This window comes from Macrotis lagotis, chromosome X (genome assembly GCF_037893015.1).
Source record: "Macrotis lagotis isolate mMagLag1 chromosome X, bilby.v1.9.chrom.fasta, whole genome shotgun sequence".
In the NCBI taxonomy this organism is placed as follows: Eukaryota; Metazoa; Chordata; class Mammalia; order Peramelemorphia; family Peramelidae; genus Macrotis; species Macrotis lagotis.
Window position 1 is genome coordinate 136464466 of NC_133666.1, and position 23179 is coordinate 136487644.

At 40.6% G+C, this 23179-nt stretch overlaps 1 long non-coding RNA gene across 2 annotated transcripts in view; it reads right to left on the reverse strand.

The window, feature by feature from the left end:
• Window positions 1–5266: 5266 nt before the first annotated feature.
• Window positions 5267–23179, reverse strand: part of LOC141500802 (uncharacterized) — a 108354-nt gene continuing 90441 nt past the window's right edge. Inside the window, exons 2-3 of one of the 2 annotated variants that reach the window (XR_012472044.1) lie at window positions 22789–22899; window positions 5267–6973 (exon numbers count right to left, since the gene is read on the reverse strand). This is a non-coding gene — a long non-coding RNA (uncharacterized LOC141500802). Of the gene's footprint in view, window positions 6974–21899; window positions 21988–22788; window positions 22900–23179 lie in introns of those variants that run through there. The other variant, XR_012472045.1, reaches the window with a different exon arrangement.

Here is a 23179-nt window from a genome sequence, read left to right on the forward strand (position 1 = left end):
TTAAATCTGACCTTAGACACTTAATAATTACCTAGCTATGTGGCCTTGGGCAAGCCACTTAACCCCATTTGCCTTGCAAAAACCTAAAAAAAAATGAACATTTATTAGGCACACTCTTATGTGTTAGATTAGGTACTCTCTTATGTGTCAGATGTGATGCCAAGCACTGGAGACACAATGGCAAAAATGACTAGAAGAATGTAGTGCCTCTTGTTCATAAACAGTACTTTATAGAATTAATCAATAATCATTTAAGAAAAATCTATTTTGAGGCGTAGTTAGGGGGAACGGTGTATAGAGTCCTGGAGTCAGGTGCATCTGAGTCCAAAAACTAGCTGTATGATCCTGGGCAAATCATTTAACCCCGATTGCCTACAAAAGCAAAGAAAAAGAAAAAAAGACAAACAAGATGTGTAATTTAATGGGACCCTTGGTCATTTTGACTTGTAGTATCCATGATGCACATAAGTGGAAAGAACACCATGAAAATTATGCAGCTTATGTGTCAACATCTGTTGCAGAAGATAAGGTAGAGAAATTCTGTGTCAAACTTAATAAGAGTTATCAAATATAATCAGGATTTATTCAATAACTTTATTTAAAGACAGGCATAGTAGAGGACAGGTAAAATATGGAGGAAAATATACCTCTGAAGAAGTAAAAGTGACCAAATATAGACTACATGAAGTCTTACATGATATTTAAGTGTTGTTAATATTTTATTTAATTATATATGTGATTAAATAGAATTAATTATAATTATAATATAATTAACATTTTATTTAAGAAATAGTTGAAAGATATTAGCCATGGTGATGAAACTGACATTTTAAAATTTTATTTATTTTCTTTTTTTGACATTTTAATAGATAGGAAACAACTGACTACCATTTTGGGAATCATTTTTGAATTATCTGTCTCTGTAATTAGAGTAGTTAAGCAAAGAGCAAAATCAACATCGATTATAACAAAGATGAAAAGAAGAAACCTTCAGTTAAAATAGTTTTTATATAACGATAAACTAGGCATCATGCTATATTCGGGGGGGGGGTACAAAAAGAGGCAAAAGTCACTCTGCTGTCAAGGAGTTTATACTCTAATGGGGAAAACAATAAGCAAACAAACATGTACAAACAAGCTATAGACAGGATAAATAGGAAATTGTTAAAATAGGAAAAAAATTTAAAAATTAAAGGATTTGGGGGCAGCTAGGTGGTGCATGGATAAAGCACTGGCACTGCAGTCAGGAGAACCTGAGTTCAAATCCAGCCTGAAATTTAATAATAACCTAGCTGTGTAACCTTGGGCAAGTCACTTTACTCCATTGCCTTGAAAAAAACAAACAAAAAAAATTAAAGGGTTGGCAAAAGTCTTCCCAAAGATAGGATTTTATTTCAGACTTAAATAAAAACAGAGGAACCTGTAGTAGAGACGAAAAGAGAGAGCATTCCAGGCATGAGGGAGATAGGGAAAATGCTCAGAGAAGAGAAATGGAATATCTGGTGCTTTCTGTTTCTTTATCTACTTTGCATATTTTTAAATTAAATAGTTTATCGTTATATAAAAACTATTTTAACTGAAGGTTTCTTCTTTTCATCTTTGTTATAATCGATGTTGATTTTGCTCTTTGCTTAACTACTCTAATTACAGAGACAGATAATTCAAAAATGATTCCCAAAATGGTAGTCAGTTGTTTCCTATCTATTAAAATGTCAAAAAAAGAAAATAAATAAAATTTTAAAATGTCAGTTTCACCACCATGGCTAATATCTTTCAACTATTTTCTTAAATAAAATGTTAATTATATTATAATTATAATTAATTCTATTTAATCACATATACAATTAATTATAATTAAATAAAATATTAACAACACTTAAATATCATGTAAGACTTCATGTAGTCTATATTTGGTCACTTTTACTTCTTCAGAGGTATATTTTCCTCCATATTTTACCTGTCCTCTACTATGCCTGTCTTTAAAATAAAGTTATTGAATAAATCCTGATTATATTTGATAACTCTTATTAAGTTTGACACAGAATTTCTCTACCTTATCTTCTGCAACAGATGTTGACACATAAGCTGCATAACTTTCATGGTGTTCTTTCCACTTATGTGCATCATGGGTACTACAAGTCAAAATGACCAAGGGTCCCATTAAATTACACATCTTGTTGTCTTTGGACTTGTGATAAAATCAACTTTGCAAATCCCTTGAGAGCCTGTGAGTCATCCTTCTTTTTAACTACAGCTTCCTTCTTTCCCCATGATTCATTTATATTGGGAATGTCGGTATTAATGCAATTCAGTTCTTCCTTCTCCTATATCAACTCATTTGTCATTGGGCAAAGATTCCTTATGCAGATTATAGTTAAATTAATAAGCATTAATAAATAATAAATGATCAAATGTAATTTGTCCATTTTTACTACTCTGACATCTTCACTGTAAAAGTAAAAGGGGACCAAACAGAATTGAGGGTCATTTTGTATTTTTACTTTGTTTCATTTGCTGCCATGGCAAAAGAATTCATCACCGACACACTGGGAAAACCAATCAGAAGAGATACCATCAATAGGAGCACCTAACTCCATCCCCTCATCCCCGAAGATCCTAGAATGAATTTGCGAAGGTTAAGCAAGGGAAAAACCATTCCTGGAAATTGCCTCCCAACTTACCTTCCTCCTACAGTAAAGCTACTTAACTGCAAACATTCCTTCTGATGAGATGGAGGCCCACCAAACCTTATCACCTACCCTGCAACTGCCTCTCCAGATTCTCCAGGTCTTTGCAACTTGAAGTCTCCAACATTATTAGCTCAACTACCTATGAAGCATAAAGACCTCTAACCTTTCCATGTGTCCTTCAGATGGACTTTCTTTTATGTATTGTCTCCTCCAAATAGAAGGTGAACTCCTTGAAATCAGGGACAATTTTGATTTCTCTTTTTGTATCCCCAACACTTAGCAAGAAATAGTATTTAATAAGTCATTTAGCCATCTATTCACCCACACATCAATCCATATATCCATCCATCCATTCAGTTATTCATCCATCCATCCATCAATTAATTCATCCTTCAATTTAGGACAAGACCACCAAGAAAAATACCATAGAACTTCATCCTGTCTCCATGGTGATAAACTTGCAAAACAAAAAAGCATTTTCCTGGTCCCTGGGAGTTTTAGCCCTAGAGGGAATTAATGTTTAAATGAGGAATTAGCTGAGATCCCTCTCTACCTCTAGATTTATGATCCTAGGATTCTCTTTGAGCTTCAGTATAACTTTTTGTAAAAGGGAGGGACTGAGCTAGTCATCTTTGTATCTCCAGCCCCACCATATATTAATGCTTGGCACATATTTAATAATGATTGTTGACTGATTGATCGTTGAATCATTGATCAATCAATCACTTCTAAGGTTCCTTTTAGCTCTCAGTCTATGAACTTAGGATCCTAAGTGATTTGATCAAAATCACACAAAAAAGTAGCAGAACCAGAATTCTAGCTCAGAATGTTTGAATCCAAATGCTCTTTCAACTATAACCAGCAATCTCCCTGTTATTTTCACAATACAAGAATAGAAAATTATTATGGGTTAAGTACCATTACTTTTTAGCTCAGTGGTATTAAACTCAAAACTAAGTTTTAATTAAGGTTCCCTGCTGGACTGCATATTGCTGTTGGAAAAACCACATATTAACATTATCTATATTCTGTTGTATTTTTATGGACTGTGATGTTGCCTCTAGGCTACTACATGTTTGAAATTTCTGTACTAGAGCTTAATGAAATGGAGGAAACTAGCGAAATAAAAGAGGTTTCAGAATGGATGTGTTAACTGAGGCCATCCATTATTTGGGAGACCTTTGAGAGATTAGTTGATTAGTTTTTTTAAACATCTCCAAAGTTTGGGCTTATCTACTTGCTAAATTGCTCATGCCATTCAGGGTAAATTGCCTTTTAAAAGGGCATTGATTTTTCTAAGGTTCAGTGTCTAAAGACCTACTCCTTTACTGACAGCTCTCATGCTTTTAAGAATCAAGGAGATTCCTTAGAATCTTGATATAGCCTTTACGTGCCAGTCTTGTCTCTGTTCCAAAAGTCTAAGGGTATACCCTGGAGCCATGATGAAGTTGGCAGATTCCTAGGCCCTTGATGTTTTCACAGACTTCTGGGTTATTTGCCTCAGTTCATAAGAGGCAACAAGGTAAAGTGAGAACATTGGGTTTGGGGTGAAGTTACCTGAATTCAAACCTAATTTCTATAGATTACTACTTAGAGTAGTTTTCTGTGCCTCAGTTCTAACTGTAAAATGAGAGGGTTTGACTAGATAGCATCTAATATCTTTTCTTACCCTAAATCTATGATCCCTAGAAACAACTGAATTCAAGGGCCTAGTTCTGTGCTAGAAACCCCTTCAATATTCCTCCTCCTCCTCCTCTTTCCCAGTCCCTTCTAACAGGTCTGGCAGACAAGGCCTCCCTCTTGGAGGCCCTTCCCGCCCTTAGCATTATAGCCACCACCGAGGCCCTGACAAGGGAATGAATTGCCTCCTCCCCCAAGCAGTGTCTCGGTCCATAACACACCTGCCACGCTTTGGTCCAGCCTTTCCTCGGACAGGTTTCCCTCCTCCCTCCCCTAGTGGTTCTTTTCAGTCTCTCCTGACAGGGTCCTTTTGGGGTCTTGATGGATGGCCCCTTATTTCAATATCAATAGGGGCTGGGGGGAAGAGTGGGCAGAGAAAGGGAGAGGCACCCCCTCCTCCCTAGCACAGTGGGGGCTGGGCAGCCTGTTAAGTTGGTTAACAAGATTCCTTTCCTTTCCACATTTGGGGATAGGCCTGGGTCCTCATCCTCCCCCCCCCCCCCAGTCTTGGAAATAGACCCTTTCTAGCAACAGGTCAGAGAACAGAAGGGGCAGGCAGAATGGAGAGGGAGAGCACTAAAGAGACCAATGAGCAGGCTATCTCAGAGAGGGCAAAGAAAATAGGAAGGCTGGGGGAGCAAGTTTAGACCTCCTTAATACTGATTTATTGAGGCCTAACTGAGGGGAGAATGTTAACACAGAGCCCCCTTTCTAGAGAGTGTTAAGTCTTGGAGGACCTCCTAGTTGCCATGGTTTCATCCTTTTCTCCGGTTTTTTTTTTCAGGTTTCTTAAAGATAATCCTTTCTTTTCTCTCAGCTTTTCATCCCTCTTTCCCTCACCCACTCCCCCACCCCAACAACCCCACCTCCCAAACTGGTCCCTCTTAGTTCTCTGGCAAACAAGGCTTGTTTCTGTGAAGGGGTCAGCAAAAGGCCATAAATTCAACCCCTCTGATCTGCCCCATTCCATCCCTTTGGGCCCTCTGGCCCCAGACCCCATTGTCCCAGGAAGCCCATTGTCCAGTCTTTAGGACAGCTCCCTATGGGGCAGGTATCTTCCCCGCCCCCCTTCCCTCTAGATTAACATACTTTGAAAGGCTTGGGTGGAGGGAAGATAGGCTTGGGGTCCTTAACTTGGGCTTTTAGAAAACAGACTGGAGTGACCTGTTTTGGTGGGTTTCCCTGATTCTGTCCTTCAAAGATAGAAATCTCTGGGGAGCAACAGACAATCACAGTTTTATGTAACTTTACAGATAAGTCCCTCAGTTCCTGCTTCCCTGTCTCATGGAAATGAAGCATGAAGCAGCTGCCTCTTCTCATCTAGCATCATTTTCTACTTGCCTGGAGTTGTTTTCAAGGTATCTTTAGTGTTTTCCAAAAGGAGCCAATGACAAGAAAATCATGTGGGATCATGGAGGTAGCAAGAACTTCAAAGATCACATAGACTGACCTCATTCCACAGATAAGAAAACTTGGGTCCAGAGAGAAGTGATTTGCCCAAGGTCATACATTTAGTTCAAAATAGCCTCAGAACTTGAATCCAGGCCTCTTAAATAATGTAAATAGTATTGATATGGTACTTTAAGACTTTGAAAATGTCACAGTTCAGAAAATTGAGTGAGTCTTGGTTCTGTCATCCACAGTCAACATAGCTAGTAACTGTTGAAGCTAGCATCCAAGTCCATGACCCCTAACTTCAAGACTATGCATCTTTCTTCTCTCCCCTTTCCCCCACTTTCAAGAATCATGTAAAATAATAGGATCATAGGTTTAAAACTAGGAGGGACCTTAGAAGCCATCTAGTCTCACTTTATAGATAAGGAAACTGAGAGTCAGGACAATTAAGCAATTTGCCCTTAGTCTCAGAGGGCACATTTAAACCCAGGTCCTCTTGATTCCACAACTCTGCCCTTTCCACTGGTCTTTTCCAATCTGACCTTGGATTGGTGCCCGACTTGGCCTTCCTAGTGTAGATGTATATATGATCTGGTTTACCATGGAGATCTCAAGACATAGACTGGTGGCATCAGAACACAGCAGCTGTCCATACTGTGATGCAGGTCTGGGTTCCAGATGGGGACAAGACTGGAACAAGTTGATGTTTGATAGTTACCTACTAGTCCTTGCTCAATGACCCCATTAAGGGTCGGACCACCTCAGAGGTGTTTACTCAGTGACCTCTTGGCTAACCTGCATTCTTTATAGAGATGGTGAGGAGGGGAAAGAGCCTTTGTCCTGAAAGATTCTTGTCCACTGGTCTGACATCACAGGAACGTGCCCAACTCTTCTTAGAGGATTCTTTTGCTTCTCTTGTGTTTTCTTAAACACTTGCCGGGTCTTTATGTTGAAACTGAAGCAGAGGAGGGACTTCAGGAGATTCTTGCTGTATGCCAGCCAATGGTCAATCTTAAATCTCTGAGAAAAACAACCCAATGCCCTAGACAGAGGCTTCCTAAAACCACTAAAATTCCAGGCTCTTGTTTCTGGGGGTAGCTGTAGACAGGAATGTGGCAGTCGCTTTTTTTTCCTTCCTCTCTCTCTGTGCTCTCAAGGCCAAGCACTCCCCAGGGTCCATTCTGCAATCCTCCCTGATGTGGCTGCCCCTGTGGAGATCAGATTTAAGTTGTGTGGGGTCACTTCTCATGTTGTGATCTATGGAGGGGGAGGGAACAGAAAGGGTAGAGATACCTTGCCACAGTGGTTGGTGATTAGTGGGGGGGGGATGTATGGGGGAGGGGCAAGGCAGACAGAAAACAAGAAAGATTGAAGGGATAGGGAGAGGAGGAGGAGGAAATGATTGGATATGTGGTCTGGAGCTATCAAGGGATTTTTAGTCATTTCCAGCAACTGGAGAAAACCAGAGTGGTCCCCAGAGTCACCCACTCACTCCTCTACTCTAGGCTGGAAGCCCAACTAGGGATCAAAAAATGTTATAAGAGTCAGGTCTCCTAAGTTGCAAAAGCAACAACTTTCATCTATTAACCAGAAGAGATTAGAAGATGAGACAAGTAACAGGAGTCAGCAGCTGGTGGTTTAACCCCTGGGTGGATGGCAGAGTCTGGGCTCTGGGTGTTTTGGCTGGGGTTGGACAAACTTAAGAGGGAATCACATACACAGCTTCCTGGAAGGGAACCCAAATTCTCTGCTGCTGTATGAAGGAGAAGCAGGAAGTCTCACCCCAATTTTACTCCCTTTCCCAAGTTTGCCCAAGTTTGATTTGGGAGTTGGGATGCCTAGCTCCTTTGGGGTCTGGTTCTGTCACTATTTAACTGTTGTCACTAGAGAAAATCACATTAAAGGCTCATAGATTCAAGTTGGAAGGCCTCTCTGAAGCCTTTTATTTCAATTCCATCATTATACAGATTGAAATTAGATGACTTTTCTAAGATCAAAAGTAGTGTGTCAAGGAACATATTTGAACCCAGGTCCTCTTTCTTTAGAGCCAGAGCTCTTAAGACTATATAATAAATCTCATTTCTGTCATTAGCTATGTGGCTTTGAACAACTCATTTATTTCTATTGATCTCAGTTTCCCTATCTAGGATTGAGGTGATTGAATGGAATATTTTTAAGTTCCCAGTAATGTTCTCTCCAATATATTATTTCTCTTCCTTAAATCTCAGTTTCACTGTCTGTAAAAGGAAAGAGTTAAAGTAGATGATCTCTCAAGGGACTTGCATTTTTATGCTTATATGAATCCAGTAGAATGTCTCTTGGGCAAGCCAGGAGTCAAAAGACATGGATTTAAGACTGATATACCACTAACTCACTATGAGCACAGGAGGCATATCCTAAGATTTTTTGTTATTGGTCAGTTGTTTCATTTATGTGTGATTCTTCATGACACCATTTGGGCTTTTCTTGGCAAAGGTAATACAGTGGCCAGTTCCTTCTAGTTCATTTTAAAGATGAGAAAACTGAGGCAAACAAAATTACCCAGGATCACACAGCTAACAAATGTCTGAGACTAGATTTGAACTCAGGAAGGGTCTCCTGACACCAGCTACAGAGCTCTATCCATTGTACCACCTAGCAGCCCTAGCCTAAGGACAGGAGATCTATTTTTTATTTTATTATTTTTAATTTAATTTAATTTTATTTTTTTTATTCTCATTTTGTACAAACGGTTTTTTACATTAATAAAATATTCTTGTTTAAGAGTAAACAAAATACCCCTCCCCCCATGAATATAGACTTGTATAGACTTGCTTGGGTGATAAAGTAAAGGGGAGAGAAAAAAATTAAAATTAAAAAAATAGTAGTGATAATTGTAGGTATGGCCAGGTGGCACAATGGATGAAGCACCAGCCCTGGAGCCACGAGCACCCAAGCCCACATCCAGCCCTATAGACCCAACAATCATCCAGCTGTGTGACATGCAAGCCACCAGATTCCCCACTGCCCTGCAAAAACCAAAAAGAAGGGAAAAAAAAGATCCAAAATAAAATAAAACAGTAATCATAGTAGGGGTGGCTGGGTGGTAGACAGAGCATTGGCCCTTGAGCCAGGAGCACCCGAGTCCAAATCCAGCCTCAGACACCCAAAGATCACCCTGCTATGGGGCCCCAGGCAGGCCACCCAGCCCCATTTGCCCTGCACCCTCCCCTAAATAATAGTAATAAAAAATGTGCTTCAGTCTTTGTTCCAACACCAACAACTCTGTCATGGGTGGATCGCATTCTTTATGGTAAGTCCATCGCAAAAGTTACTTCCATATTTTTCCGACGTTGCCATTGCTGCTTGCAACTCCCTCCTTTCTTATTTCTCCACTACCATGTACTATATTTTCTTTCTCCTTTCACTCTGACTGCTGTAGGGTCGCTAAGTGGTGCAGCAGACAGATCACAGTAGATCTAATTTAACCATGTCACTTGCCTACAATGACTCTCTGCTGAACTCTGGGAAAACAAAGAAGATAAAAGACAATCCTTGCTCTCCAACTCACATTGAGCTTTCAGAAGACATGAGTTCTACTCTTGCTATGTCTTCTACTCACTGTGTGGATTGCCAGTAAATCATCCTGCCTCTATGGAGTTCAATTTCCTCACCAGAGAACTTAGTTCTATGATCTCTAAGATTCCTGTTAGCTTTGGCATTCAATGGTTACAAGTTCTTAAGATGAATGGAAACAATGGTCCCCATCTTGGTTTATCTCAGGGGTGTTGTGAGTATAACCAAGGATAGCAACAGTAGAAAGAGGACCAAATAACTGAAGGTAAATTCCTTAATATGCCTGGACATCAGTTTTGTCTGTAAAGGGTTGGAGATGATGCTATTCATCCTTTCTGGTTCCCTCTAGAATCCTCTCATTATAGTCCCAGTCACACAGTACCACATTCTCAAAGTCATCCTTGACTCCCTACTCTCCCTCACCCAAAAGACAACATCTGACACCAAGTCTTTTTGTTTTGGCTTTTACATCATCTTTTGTATATGCATATGTGCTCTTCTCTCCATTCGCCGCACAGCTGCAGACATCCATCACCCTGTGCCAGCTCTACTTCACTTGCCTGTTGGTCCGTCTCCTGGCCTCAAATCTTTCTCTACTCCATTCCATCCTCCAATCAACTGCTAAATTGATTTTCTGAATGCACCAAGGCACAGCTGCCTCTTGACTCTGCTCCTGCAAACCCCTTCTCCCATTAGTGCATTCTTCCTCCATTTTGAGGAAGGGTCCCAGACCAGCCAACCCTCATTCTCCAGAGTTAGCCACCAATACCCTTCCTTCTCTGACCACATCTTCAAGTTCCCCTTTATGCGCTGTCTTCCCACATTAGAATGTAAGCCCCTTGAGGGAAGGAGCTGTCTTCATGTTTCTATTTTCATCTTCAACACAGTATCTGAATGTATTTTTTTTCCAGTCAGGTTCGACTCTGTGAGTCTGTTTAGAGTTTTCTTGGCAGAGATACTGGAATGGTTTGTCATTTCCCTCTCCAGTTCATTTTGCCTAGTTTTTTAAAAAAAATTTTTATTATTTAAGGAAATGGGGTTAAGTGACTTGCCCAAGGTCACACAGCTAATAAATGTCTGAGGTTTGATTTGAACTCAGGAAGATAAGTCCTCTTGATTTCAGTCCACGCACACTATTCACTTCATCACTTTGCTGTCCCATCTGGGAAATAGTAGGCAATTAATAAATGCTTATTGACTTATTGTCATCCCCTATTCATTAAATTCTAATATCTTTGTTACCTCCATCATCAAATATATCCTCTGTTTGGCTTTTTAAGCCCTAACAACCTGGCTCCTTTCTACCTTTTCAGTCTTCTGGTGTCTATTTTTAACAGGTCTAACCAAACCAGATATAATGTAAAAGCTTATATGTTGGAGCAGCTAGGTGGCACAGTGGTTAGAGCAATGTCCCTGGAGTCAGGAGGACTTGAGTTCAAATTTTACCTCAGACACTTAATAATCACCCAGCTGTGTGACCTTTGGCAAATTACTTAACCCCATTGCCTTGTAAAAAAGCTAAAAAAAAGGCAAAAAAAGCTTACATATCCATTTTTTCTCATTCCCTCCCCCACCTCACCCCAAGGAAATTTGGAATCTTATTCCAGAGTTTTACTTCCCTCTATAAACTCAGTGGCACTTGACCTCCTTGCTGTTCCTCACACTCAACACTCTATCTTCTGACACTTTGAGGGCACTCTTGAAAAAGGCATCCCTAAATCTTTTCCAAGGAGATCTCTTCCTCCCCCTGCCTCTTGGTCTCCTTCAAGACTCAGCTCAAAAGGGCGGCTAGGTGGCACAGTGGATAGAGCACCAGGCCTGGAGTGAGGAGTACCTGGGTTCAAATCTGGCCTCAGACATTTAATAATTACCTCCCTCAGAGATAAACTTGTATGCATCTAGTTCTTTCCATTAGAATGTCTTGTCCCTGTTAGAAGGGACTGCTTCCGCCTTTCTGGGTATCCCCAATGTTTAGCAAAATGTCTGGCTAGATAAATGTTTGATTTGACTATCCATAGATGTGTGAGCAACTCAGCAATCCTAGCTCTAACATATGAAAAGTATTGTCATGCTTACTTAACAATACCAAAACCTTCTCTTTGCTGAACTGGACAGCTGCAGTAGTTGGTCCTCCTGACAGCAACTCAATGGTATTTGAAAGAGAATGGATACAGCTCATTTGAGAAGAGGGAGGCCCAGGAAAGCAATACAACTAATAAAAGTTTTGCCCCACTGCCCTCTCCCCTCAGAGAGACACAGTTTTGTAATAAGATTCCAAATTTCCTGGGGGGAGAGAAAAATGAAAAAATAAACTTTTAGAATAAATTTGACTTGGGCAGTCCTATTCGAAGTTTACAGAGTTAGCTGCCATCTGCCCTTCCTCTTTGGTGAAGTCCCATGATTTCCTTCCCCTTGTCTCCTGCTCTACTATTCCTCCACCCCTTCAGCTTCCTCCTCCCTGACACCTCTGGATTTTCCCTAATCTGTTCCAGTGCAAGAAGGTACTATTTTCCTCACCCCCACCCCCCACCCCCCAGTCCCTAAACTATTTCCCCCATGGTGTAACATTTCCTGTGGTAAAGACTTGATATAGGGAAAATCCAGTAAAGTCCAGAACTGGGCTGGGGTGGGCCAATGTATGCTGGGGTGGAGAGCTCTGGGAGGAGGAGGAAGCTCCTCCTGGGGCATGGTGTAAGAGTGGAGGATGCTGGCCTTAGGGTCAGAAGATTTAGGATCTGGAGAAGAGTTGAAAAATATCTTTCCTTCCATCTTTGTTGGTTGGGGCACAGTAGCAGAGTGGGAAACCTGACTGGGGAGGGGAACATTGTATTGACTCTCAGTTTATTATAGAATTTTCCCAGATAAGAAAACTGGGACCCATAAGAATTAAGCAAGTTGCTGAAAGTCACCCAAATGGTCCTTAGGTCACATAAAGTTAGTGAGTAGTATTTGAACTCAAGTCTTCTTTCCAATGTACTACAAATATGTTGGTGAATTTTGCTGAACTGCTCCCCCCATCCCCTTCTTTATTTATTCTTGAATTCCAAATAATAGCTTACTGGAGAGAAAAGTTGGAGAAAATATGTCTAGAAAAGAAGGTGATAGACTATATTTCCCCATGAATAAGACTCACCCTTTTCCAAAAAGTTTGGGGTCTAAAACTGGGAGCATCTTACACAGCAGTTGTAGATTTTTTACTTGCATTTCCCACTTTTTTGCACTTGTCTTTATGTTCATTGTTTCACACTTGTTACCAGTATAATAGTTTGTTTTTGCCACAATCTGCCCAGAAATGGCCCAGAAAAGATTTTTACACAGTGCTGAATTCAAGTTCAAAGTGATCCAGTTTGAAAAATGAATGGGAATTATGCTGCTGAACATCAGTTTGGTCCTCCTCTGACTGAGAAAACAATCTGAACTTGGGTGCAGGAAGAAGAAACCCTCCTGAAAATGCCCTGGCCAAAGAAGACCATGAGAGGCAAGGCAGCCAAATGATCGGAGAGGGGATTGAAGAGCTAAGGGCCATTGGAATTCTTGTGTCCACAAGGATGGTTCAGCAGGAAGCAAGAAGAACTGCTGATGGAAAAAAAAAGTGACTGATTTCAAAGGACACAATTGGTGCTTCAGGTTCATGAAATGGAATGGATTGAGCATGGATCCATACCCCAGACTTGCCCTGGGAGGGAGGGCTTGTGGTCAACCCCAGAGCAGAGCACAAGCAAGAGAGCAGAGCTCCTAAGACAGTGATTCATCATCAAACACAGATGAGGATGAGCTAATGGATGGGAGTTTTGACAGTGATGAGGAGTTGTATGAATTTTATGATGAATAAAACTTGAGTTCAATAACTTTATGTAATACATTTTTTCAACTTTTGGGCCCCAAAATTGAAGTGCATCTTATACATGGGAGAAATATGGTAGAAACAAAGGAGAGTTAAATTTTTATATTTAAGTTAAAAAAAACAACTCCCATTAAGTCCTGATTCCTCCTTTTATTAGCTATGTGATCACAGTGGAAACTTTTCAGAATCTTGGCTGTCTCATCTGTAATCAAATACTAACTAGCTATGTGACCATGGGCAAGTCATTTCACCCTATTTGTCTCAGTTTCCTCAACTCCAGTATCTTTGCCAAGAAAACACCAGATGGGGTCACAAAGAGTTGTACTTGACTGAAAACGATTGAACAACAGCAATGTTTAATACTTCAATAGTGGATCTTCTTTCTGTTTCTCCATCTCCCCCTATTCTGTGTCATTCCTATCCTTGCTTTCCCATAGATCCTTTTATAGTACTTGAGAGGCTTCCTCTAGGTCTTTATTTATTTTTTGACATTTTTCAACATAGGGGACATTTCCCTGATGAGACATGTGTTATGTTTTGTTTTTTAGGTTTTTGCAAGACAATGGGGTTAAGTGACTTGCCCAAGGTCACATAGCTAGGTAATTATTAAGTATCTGAGGCTGCATTTGAACTCAGGTGTGTCTGACTCCAGGGCCAGTGCTCTATCTAGTGCTCTATCCACTGCACCACCTAGCTGCCCCCACATCTCTATTTTTTTAATTTTTTCAGAAAATCCTTTTTGTTTTGTTTTGTTTGTTTTTGTTTTTGCAAGGTGATAGGGTTAAGTGGCTTGCCCAAAGACACATAGCTAGGTAATTATTAAGTATCTGAGGCCGGGTTTGAACTCAGGTACTCCGGACTCCAGGGCCGGTGCTCTATTGACTGTGCCACCTAGCTGCCCCATTTTTTTTAATTTAAAATTTTTTTTTAATTTTTATTGATGTTTTACATTTCCAAATACATGTAATGAAAGGGTTTTTTAAAAAATAATTAATCCATATGTCTATGTATATTTCCAAGTTACAAAATTTCCTTCCACCCCCCCCAAGCAGCAAATAATCAGGTTAATATTATATTTACACATTTGTGTTAAGCATGTTAAGTAGCCATTTTTGGAAAAGAAAGAAATACATAAAAGATATATTTTTTTAAAAAAGTGAATGTAGTGTGGTTTTTTGTTTTGTTTTGTTTTGCTTCAATTCCTCTGGATGGGGATAGGACTGTCCATAGCCAGTCTAATAGTGTTGTCCTAGTTCTCTGAACTGCTGAGAGCAACTATATCTATCAGGGTTGATCATCTCACAATGTTGTTGTTAATGTGTCTCTTGGTTCTTCCTAACCTTTTGTTGCTCCAGATGAATTTTGTTACTATTTTTCCTAGCTAGGTAAAATAAATATCTGGTCATTTGACTGGTATGGCACTGAATAAGTAATCTAATTTGGGTATAATTGTCATTTTTGTTATATTAGCTCAACCTAACCATGAGCCATTGAAATTTTTCCTTTATTTCTTTATTTAGGTGAGAAGTGCTTTATAATTGTGTTGAGAAGAAACATGCATTTCTTTATGGAATAGTGGAAAGCGTGTCCAAGACAGAATTCTTTCAGCTGGACCTGAGTGTGAATTCTGTCTTGGATACTTACTAACTGTATACCCCCAACAAGTTCTTCATTTCTGAACCTCAGCTTCCTAGGATATTAAATTTGCTTAATTAATTAATTAAACTGTTAAGTTAGACTTAGTTGTGATCTGCCTTGGTGAGTGAATGATAAATGAATGAACAAATAAAAAAATTTTTTTAAATATCTATTATATGGGCCAAGATGGAGACAAGAGCAGATCATGTTTTAGGCGCTCTCTCATAAATCTTCGAAACTAAGGACTCTTAACTAAATTTTTGAGAGACAGAACTCACAGAGGGACCCAGTGAGGTAGCTCTCCTACTCAAGATAACCTAGAAAAGTGCAGAAAGGCTCTGGTCCCCAGGGTTGGAGGGGTGGCCCACCAGAGGGGTGGCCCACCAGAGCAAAAGAACTTCAGCCTCCTGGAAACAGCCCCAGGGTGCTGGGAGCCTGGCTCACAGCAGCGGGGGAGTTTCCTGAGCTATGCCCCAGGGAGCACTGGGCACAAATTGGGGGAATAGCTGGGGGACCTCTGCCAGAGCCAGCACATGAAGCCCAGCCCTCAGGGCATACAGCAAGCAGGAAACAGAAGCAGGTGGAGCAGGTAAGCAGGAGCCCCCAGGGCATGAGCCCATTGAGCTGAGGGAGGGGAGTAAAGAGAGACTGCTGAGCTCTGTCCTCTGCCCCTGGAACAGGACTCTGGGGCTCTGAACACATTCAGATCCTGCTTGCAGTCTAGGCCCCACCACAGAACAGCAGGGCCACCCCCCACCTCAGCCCCGTGGCAGAGGGGGGCACTTATGGTCATTCACAGACCAGGAGGGAGGAAGGACAGAGCCTCACACACTGAGACCCTTGTGGGAGTGTCCCAAAAGTTCAGGAAGCACCCCCTAAAACAGGCTTAGGCTGGGAAAATGAGCAAGCAGAGGAAAAAAGAAGAACACCATTGAGAAATACATTATCTATGATCCCAAGAAGGATCCATATACTCAGTCTGAAGATGAGGAAGCACAAGCTCCTGCATCTAAAGACTCCAAGAAAAACAGAAATTGGGATCAGGCTATGACAGAGCTCAAAAAAGACTTTGAAAATCAAATGAGGGAGTTAGATGAAAAACTGGGAAAAGAAAGGAGAGAGATGCAGGAAAAACATGAAAATGAAGTCAGCAACCTAGTCAAGGAAATCCAAAAAGATGCTGAAGAAAATAGCATGCTAAAAACCAGCTTAGGTCAAATGGATAGAACAGTTCAAAAAAGTTAGTGAGGAGAAGAATGCTTTAAAAAGCAAAATTGGCCAGATGGAAAAAGAGATAAGAAAACTCTCTGAGGAAAAAATCCTTCAGACAAAGAATAGAACTCAGGGAGATTGATGAATTTACTAGAAATCAGGACTCATTACTTCAAAATCAAAAAAATGAAAAATTAGAAGAAAATGTGAAACATCTCATTGAAAAAACAACTGATATGGAAAACAGACTAAGGAAAGATAATTTAAAAATTATTGGAATATCTGAAAGTCATGATCAGGAAAAGAGCCTTGACATCATTTTCAAAGAATTACTACAGGAAAATTGCCCTGATATCCTAGAAGCAGAGGGCAAAATAGAAATGGAGAGAATCCACCAATCCCCCCGAGGAAGAGATCCAAAAAACCAACCCCTAGGAATATTATAGCCAAGTTCCAGAACTCCCAAGTCAAAGAGAAAATATTACAAGCAGCCAGAAGGACACAATTCAAATATCATGGAGTTGCAGTCAGGATCTCAAAGGACTTAGCAGCAACTACATTGGAAGCTCATAGGGCTTGGAATACAATATACTGGAAGGCAAAAGAGCTTGGAATGCAACCAAGAATCAACTACCCAGCAAAACTGAATGTCCTCTTCCAGGGAAAAAGAGGAACTTTCAATGAACCAGGGGAATTTCAAATGTTCCCGTTGGAATGGCCACAGCTGAACAGAAGGTTTGATCTTCAGATACAGGACTCAGGTGAAGCATAGAGACTGGAGAAGAAGGGGAAAATATGAGGGACTTAATGATGATGAACTGCATGTATTCCTGCATAGAAAAATGACACTGATAATACTCATATGAACCTTCTCAGTTAATAGAGCAGGTAGAGGGAGCTTTTATAGTTGAAGCACAGGAGAAAGCTGAATTTGAAGATAAAATATGGTGTAAAATTGGAGTCAATAGGAAAAAAGGAAATGTAATGGGAGAAAGAAAAAGGAGAGGGGGAATAAGCCAAGATATTTCATATAATAAGATTTTTCTTTATTACAATGAGCTATTGCAATGATATGGAAGGGGGAAAGCAAGGGGGAATGAGGGAATCTGTGCTCTCATCAGAGGTGGTTAGGAGAGGAAACAGCATATATACTCAATGGGGTATAAGCATCTGGAGTAAGAAGGAGGGGGGGACAGGGGGAAGGGAGGGGATGTGAGTGATGGAGGAGAGGATGGACCATGGGGGAAGAGTGGTCAGATATAACACATTTTCTTTTTACTTCTTGCAAGGGGCTGGGATTGGATGGCCTGTCAGGGACCATAGGACCAAGTGGATGCTGGACCTAATGGGTGGTAGGTGGGCTCAGAGTCTCTTGGCCCCAGGACCAGGGATCTGTCTGCTGCACCACTCAGCTACCCTACAGCAGAGTCAGAGTGAAAGGAGAGAGAAAATATGTACATGGTAGTGGAGAAATACGAAAGGAGGGAGTTGAGATCAGCAATGGCAAGGGTGGAAAAATATGGAAGTAACTTTTGTGATGGACTTATCATAAAGAATGTGATCCACCCGTTACAGAGTTGTTGGTGTTGGAGCAAAGACTGAAGCACATTTTTAATTATTATTATTTTGGGGGGGGGGTGCAGGGCAAATGGGGCTGGGTGGCCTGCCTGGAGCTGCATAGCAGGGTGACTGTTGGGTGTCTGAGGCTGGATTTGGACCTGGGTGCTCCTGGCTCAAGGGCCAATGCTCTGTCCACCACCCAGCCACCCCTACTATTATTACTATTTTATTTTATTTTGGGTCTTTTTTTCCCCTTTTTTTGGTATTTGCAGGGCAGTGGGGTTCAGGTAGCTTGCATGTCACATGGCTGGCTGATTGTTGGGTGTACAGAGCCGGATGTGAGCTCAGGTGCTCCTGGCTCCAGGGCTGGTGCTCCATCCATTGCACCATCTGGCCATACCTACAATTATTACTATTATTTTTTTAATTTTAATTTTTTCCTCTCCCCTTTACTTTATCGCTTAAGGGACTCCATATTTTTTGGGGGAGGGGGTATTTTGTTTACTCTTAAACAAGAATATTTTATTAATGTATAAAAAAACATTATTTGTACAAAATGAAAATGAATAAATATTAAATATTTTAAAAAGTCATTCCCCAATTGACAAATGGTCAAAGGATATGCAAAGGCAATTTACAGATGAGGAGATCAAAGCAATCCATAGTTATATGAAAAATTGCTCTAAATCATTACTTATTAGAGAAATGCAAATTTAAGCTTCTCTGAGGTACCACCTCACACCTCTAAGATTGACCAATATGACCAGAAAGGATAATGATCATTGCTGGAAGAGTTGTGGGAAATCTGGGACACTATTACATTGTTGGTGGAGCTGTGAACTCACCCAACCTTTCTTGAGAGAAATTTGGAACTATGCCCAAAAGGCAACAAAAATGTGCATACTCTTTGATCCAGCAATACCACTACTGGGTCTGTACCATGAAGAGATGATGAAAAAGGGTAAAACATCACTTGTACAAAAATAGCAGCCCTGTTTGTGGGTGGCAAAGAATTGGAAATCAAGTAAATGTTCTTCAATTGGGGAATGCCTTAGCAAACTGTGTTATATGTATGTCATGGAACATTATTGTCCTATTAGAATCCAGGAGGATTGGGAATTCAGGGAAGCCTGGAGGGAATTGTGTGAACTGATGCTGAGTGAGATGAGCCGAACTAGAAAAACATTGTACACCCTAACAGCAACATGGGGGTGATGATCAACCTTGATGAACTTGCTCATTCCATCAGTGCAACAATCAGGGACAATTTGGGGCTCTCTGCAATGGAGAATATTAATAACCAATATCAATAACCAATAACCAATTCCATTCACTAACCATGAATCCCTTATTGTTATCCTTTCTTCTCCAAGAAGGAGAAAGTAGAGGAACAAAATGTCATCACTATGTCAGGGTCAAAGTACTGTGTGTCTGACTGTAGATGATCAGACCAATACATGCTCAGAAGGTTTTACCACAGGTCAGACACAAATAGTCCACATGAATATTTGAGTTTTTATTTGTAAATAGTATTTTATTTTTTACAATTACTTGTCAAGATAGTTTTCAACATTAATTTTTAAACAAGATTTTTGAATGCCAAAGTTTTCTCCTTCCTTCTCTTACCCTTCCCCGAGATGACAAACAACCTGATATAAGCTACACATGTGCAATCATGTTAAACATATTTCCACATTAGTCATGTTGTGAAAGAAGAAACAGAACAAAAGGGGGAGGGAAACATGAAAAAAAAACAAAAAAAGTGAAAATCTTATTCTTCAAATTGCATTCAAACTCCATCAGTTCTTTCTCTGGATCTAGATAATATTTTCCATAAAGAGTCTTGGAATTGTCTCAGATTTTGCTGATATATTTATTATTTTTTTTAGGGTTTTCCTTTTTCTTTTTTTTGCAAGGCAATGGGGTTAAGTGGCTTGCCCAAGGCCACACAGCGAGGTAATTATTAAGTGTCTGAGGCTGGATTTGAACTCAGGTCCTCCTGACTCCAGGGCCAGTGCTCTATCCACTGTGCCACCTAGCTGCCCCTATTATTATTATTATTATTTCATAATATGTGTGTGTGTATAATTGTTGAGAAGAATCAAGTCTATCACAGCTGATCATCACCCAATTTTGCTGTGTACTGTGTTATGTTCTCCTGGTTCTGTTCACTTCACCCAGTGTCAGTTCTTTCCAGGTTTTCTGAAATCCACCTGCTCTTCATTTCTTATAGCACAATAGTAATCCATTACAATCATATACTACAACTTGCTTATCCATTCCCTAATTGATAGGCATTCCCTCAATTTCCAACACACAAACATTTAATGTGGGATATCTCTAAATTTGTGCATCTCATGTTTCTTTTGAACTATTTCTATTCTGCTTCACTCAAGAACATAGCACTTTCTTTGATGCAGACACTCCATATTGGCCAGTCCTATGCCAACCCTAGCTTGTCTAGGAGAGAGGGAGAATAAAGTGACCCTGAAAACTGTGTCCCAAGAGAGAAATGCCTTAACCTAATAGAAAGATTAGACTGCCTTTCCAAAGTAAGAAGGGCAAATCTTCCCCCACCCACCCACCCCAACCAGCCAATGAATGAGGGAGTAACAAGACTACTGTTGAGTTGAGATATGCACATTCCATTGGAAAAAGTATAGAGAAATGTGGGTTCTTCCACAGGTCACCAGGCACAATAACAGCACTCATGTCACTGGCTTGTTGTAAGGATCAAATGGGATGATATGCAGAGAGCACTTTGCAAACCTTAAAGCACGATAATAAACATTAGCTATTATTCTCTTAGTTGTCCAGTCACACTTATGGTGAGCTAAGAGAGGAGCTTTTGTTTTCAGTTTTCCATTGGCTGTACCACACCTTCTAAGTTGGTTTAAAAAAAACAATAGAAAAGAAAAGGACTCTATTAAAATAAGGTGAGCTAGGTTCTAGTTCCAACCTTTTCATTACCTTGTCTGAATTATCTGCCCTCTCTAAGCCTCAGTTTCTTTCTTTGTAAAATGAGGAGGTTGGATAAGTTGATCTATGAGGTCCCTTCCAGCTCTAACGATCTGTGATTCTCTGATGACAGGAATGTGTAACAAACGTCTGAGGCTCTGCCAAACTCCCTGGGGAAAGAAAAATTCCAGGGCTGAAAATAGGGGTGGCAGGGAAGGCCTACCTTGAACTAATGAGAAGGAGGGGCCTACTGTCTCTTTGCTTCCATTCACCTAACTGCCTGCCCCACTGCTCCACCTTCTTCCCTCCCCATCTTCCTTCTCCTCCAGTGGCGGGCTGTTTGTGCCCTAAGGCAATCTTCCTGTGCTTGGCAGGTCCCAGCCTGACTATGAGATTAGAGCCATACCTGGAGCTGGCACACGAGCACACACTAACTACCCAACTGCTCCAGAAGGAAGGAGCTTCAGGCCAGGGAGGGCCAGGCAACGTCTCTGCACCAGCTGGCTTCTTCCTTGCTGTGGCTTGACAAAGAATTCCATAGGTTCAGAAGCCTGCCCCAGTCTGTCTCCTGCTTCTCCTCCTTGCCAGTGGAGTGGAGGTGGGGGCCCCAATAGGGATAAAAAATGTATAAAGGGGCCAAGTAAAGTTATGTGAATGATAAAAGAGGGAGATTAGCACGGCCTAACCCCCTAGACTTGAGAAGACCACCATAGACTTAAAAAGTTAATGCCCTCCTAGGACCAAATGTTTGAGCTGTGTACATAAAGTCCAGTACCGAATATAGCAATTTTCTGAATCATTGGATCAGAGAAACAATAATTTAGACTGGAACATGTCTTTTTGTTATTACCAAAAAAAAAGCTGATGAGGACTTTCAATAACTACCTCTACAGATGCCAATTTTCCCATTTACACATAATGTCTCCTCGCCCTTTCAACAACTATCTCCTTTCTCTGGAATGTTCTTCCTTCTAAAACAAAACAGACAAACATTTACTAAGTTCTTTGGACACCCAGCTAATTTCTGGAGATACAAAGGGGGAGAGGGTGGCAAGGAGGGAAAGGAAGACAATCCCTGTCTTCAAGGAGTTTATATTCTAATGGAGTAAAACATTACCTAAAAGAAATCTAAAAAGGTGGGGCATGGGAGGAGGGACCAGAAATGAAGGTATCTTGGGGGCAAGGTTTTGGAATTCAAAGGAAGGCTAATAAAGGAACCCTCAATTTTAATGACATCTAGATTTCTTTCTTTAGAATTTAGATCAAATGCCACCTTGTCCAGGTCTTTCCCTGTCCCTGAAAACTGCTATTTTTCCTCCTAAAATTATCTTATAATGAATGACCCAGTGGATAGAGCCATGGGCCTCGAATCAGAAAGATGTGAGTTCAGTTCTAGCCTTGGATACTTACTAGCTGTGTGATCCTGAGGAAGTAATGGAATCTCAGTTCGCTCACCTGTGAAATGGAGAGCATAATAGCCCCAACAATTTGTTGTGAGAATCAAACGAGATATGCATTCCCTTACTCATTTTTTATGTGATGATTGACATATGTTGTCTCTCTTTGATAATGTAAGCTCCTTAAGGGCAGGAATGATTTCTTTGTATTCCCAAAATAGGGTCATAATAATATATCTCAAAAACTGACAAGTCCAAAGTAGAACTCATTGTCTTTTTCCCTTCACCTCTTCCTCCACCTTTCTTCCCTATTTCTTTGAAGGCACTAATATTTTTCAAGTCTCCCGAATAATCCTCATATTTCTCTTCCTCCATCACCCATCCAATTAATTGTCAAATCTTATTGATTCTCTGGCTTCTTCACACTTCTCCTTCCCTCCACTCTCTCAGCTATTACTGTGGTTTAGGTCCTCATCATTTCTTGCCTGGGCTATTATAATAGCCTTCTAATTATTCTTCCTGTTTTCAGTTTTCCCCCTCCTCAGTCTGATCTGCACACAGATGCCAAGAATAATCTTCCCAAGGTACAGGTCTGATCAAGTGACTTCCCTTGCTCAAAAACCTCAATGAATTCCCTAGTGCCTCTAAGGATAAAAATATAAACTCCTTAGTTGGGTTGTTAAAGTCCTCCCAAATCTGGCTCCCACCTGCCTTTCCTAATTATTTCATGCCATCCTTCATTCATTTTGAATTGCTGTTAAACTAACCATCCTCCAAACTCCAAATGCTGTCTCCCTCCTAAGAATTTTTGTGCAAATCAGCCCCCATCCTTCTCAAATCTGCTTTTCTGTTTCTTTACCTTCTTTCAAGGTTTTGCTGTGGTTTCACTTTCTTCATGAACCTTCAGGGAACAAACACTTTTCAGGGTTGCTCATCCATCTTTGGTGTCCACTTCTCATCCAACTCTCACCTATGGCTCCAAGAAGATGGAACATGCTCAGTGACTATAACCTGTAAAACGTTTTGCAGGTCCACTGAACCAAGTTAAGGGTAATTGTCAGACCTCAAACTTTCCAATGAGTTAGGGGAATGTCTATTCCCAAGCATGTGAAGACTTCCCCTGGCAGAATGAACAGATGAGAACAATTTTTCCAATGGCCATGAAAGTGACTGAAGCAAGTACTGGGGAGTGCTTAGAGCTCGGTCAGGCATTGAAGACACTGAGGTCATCCACTTGACTTTTGTCCTGC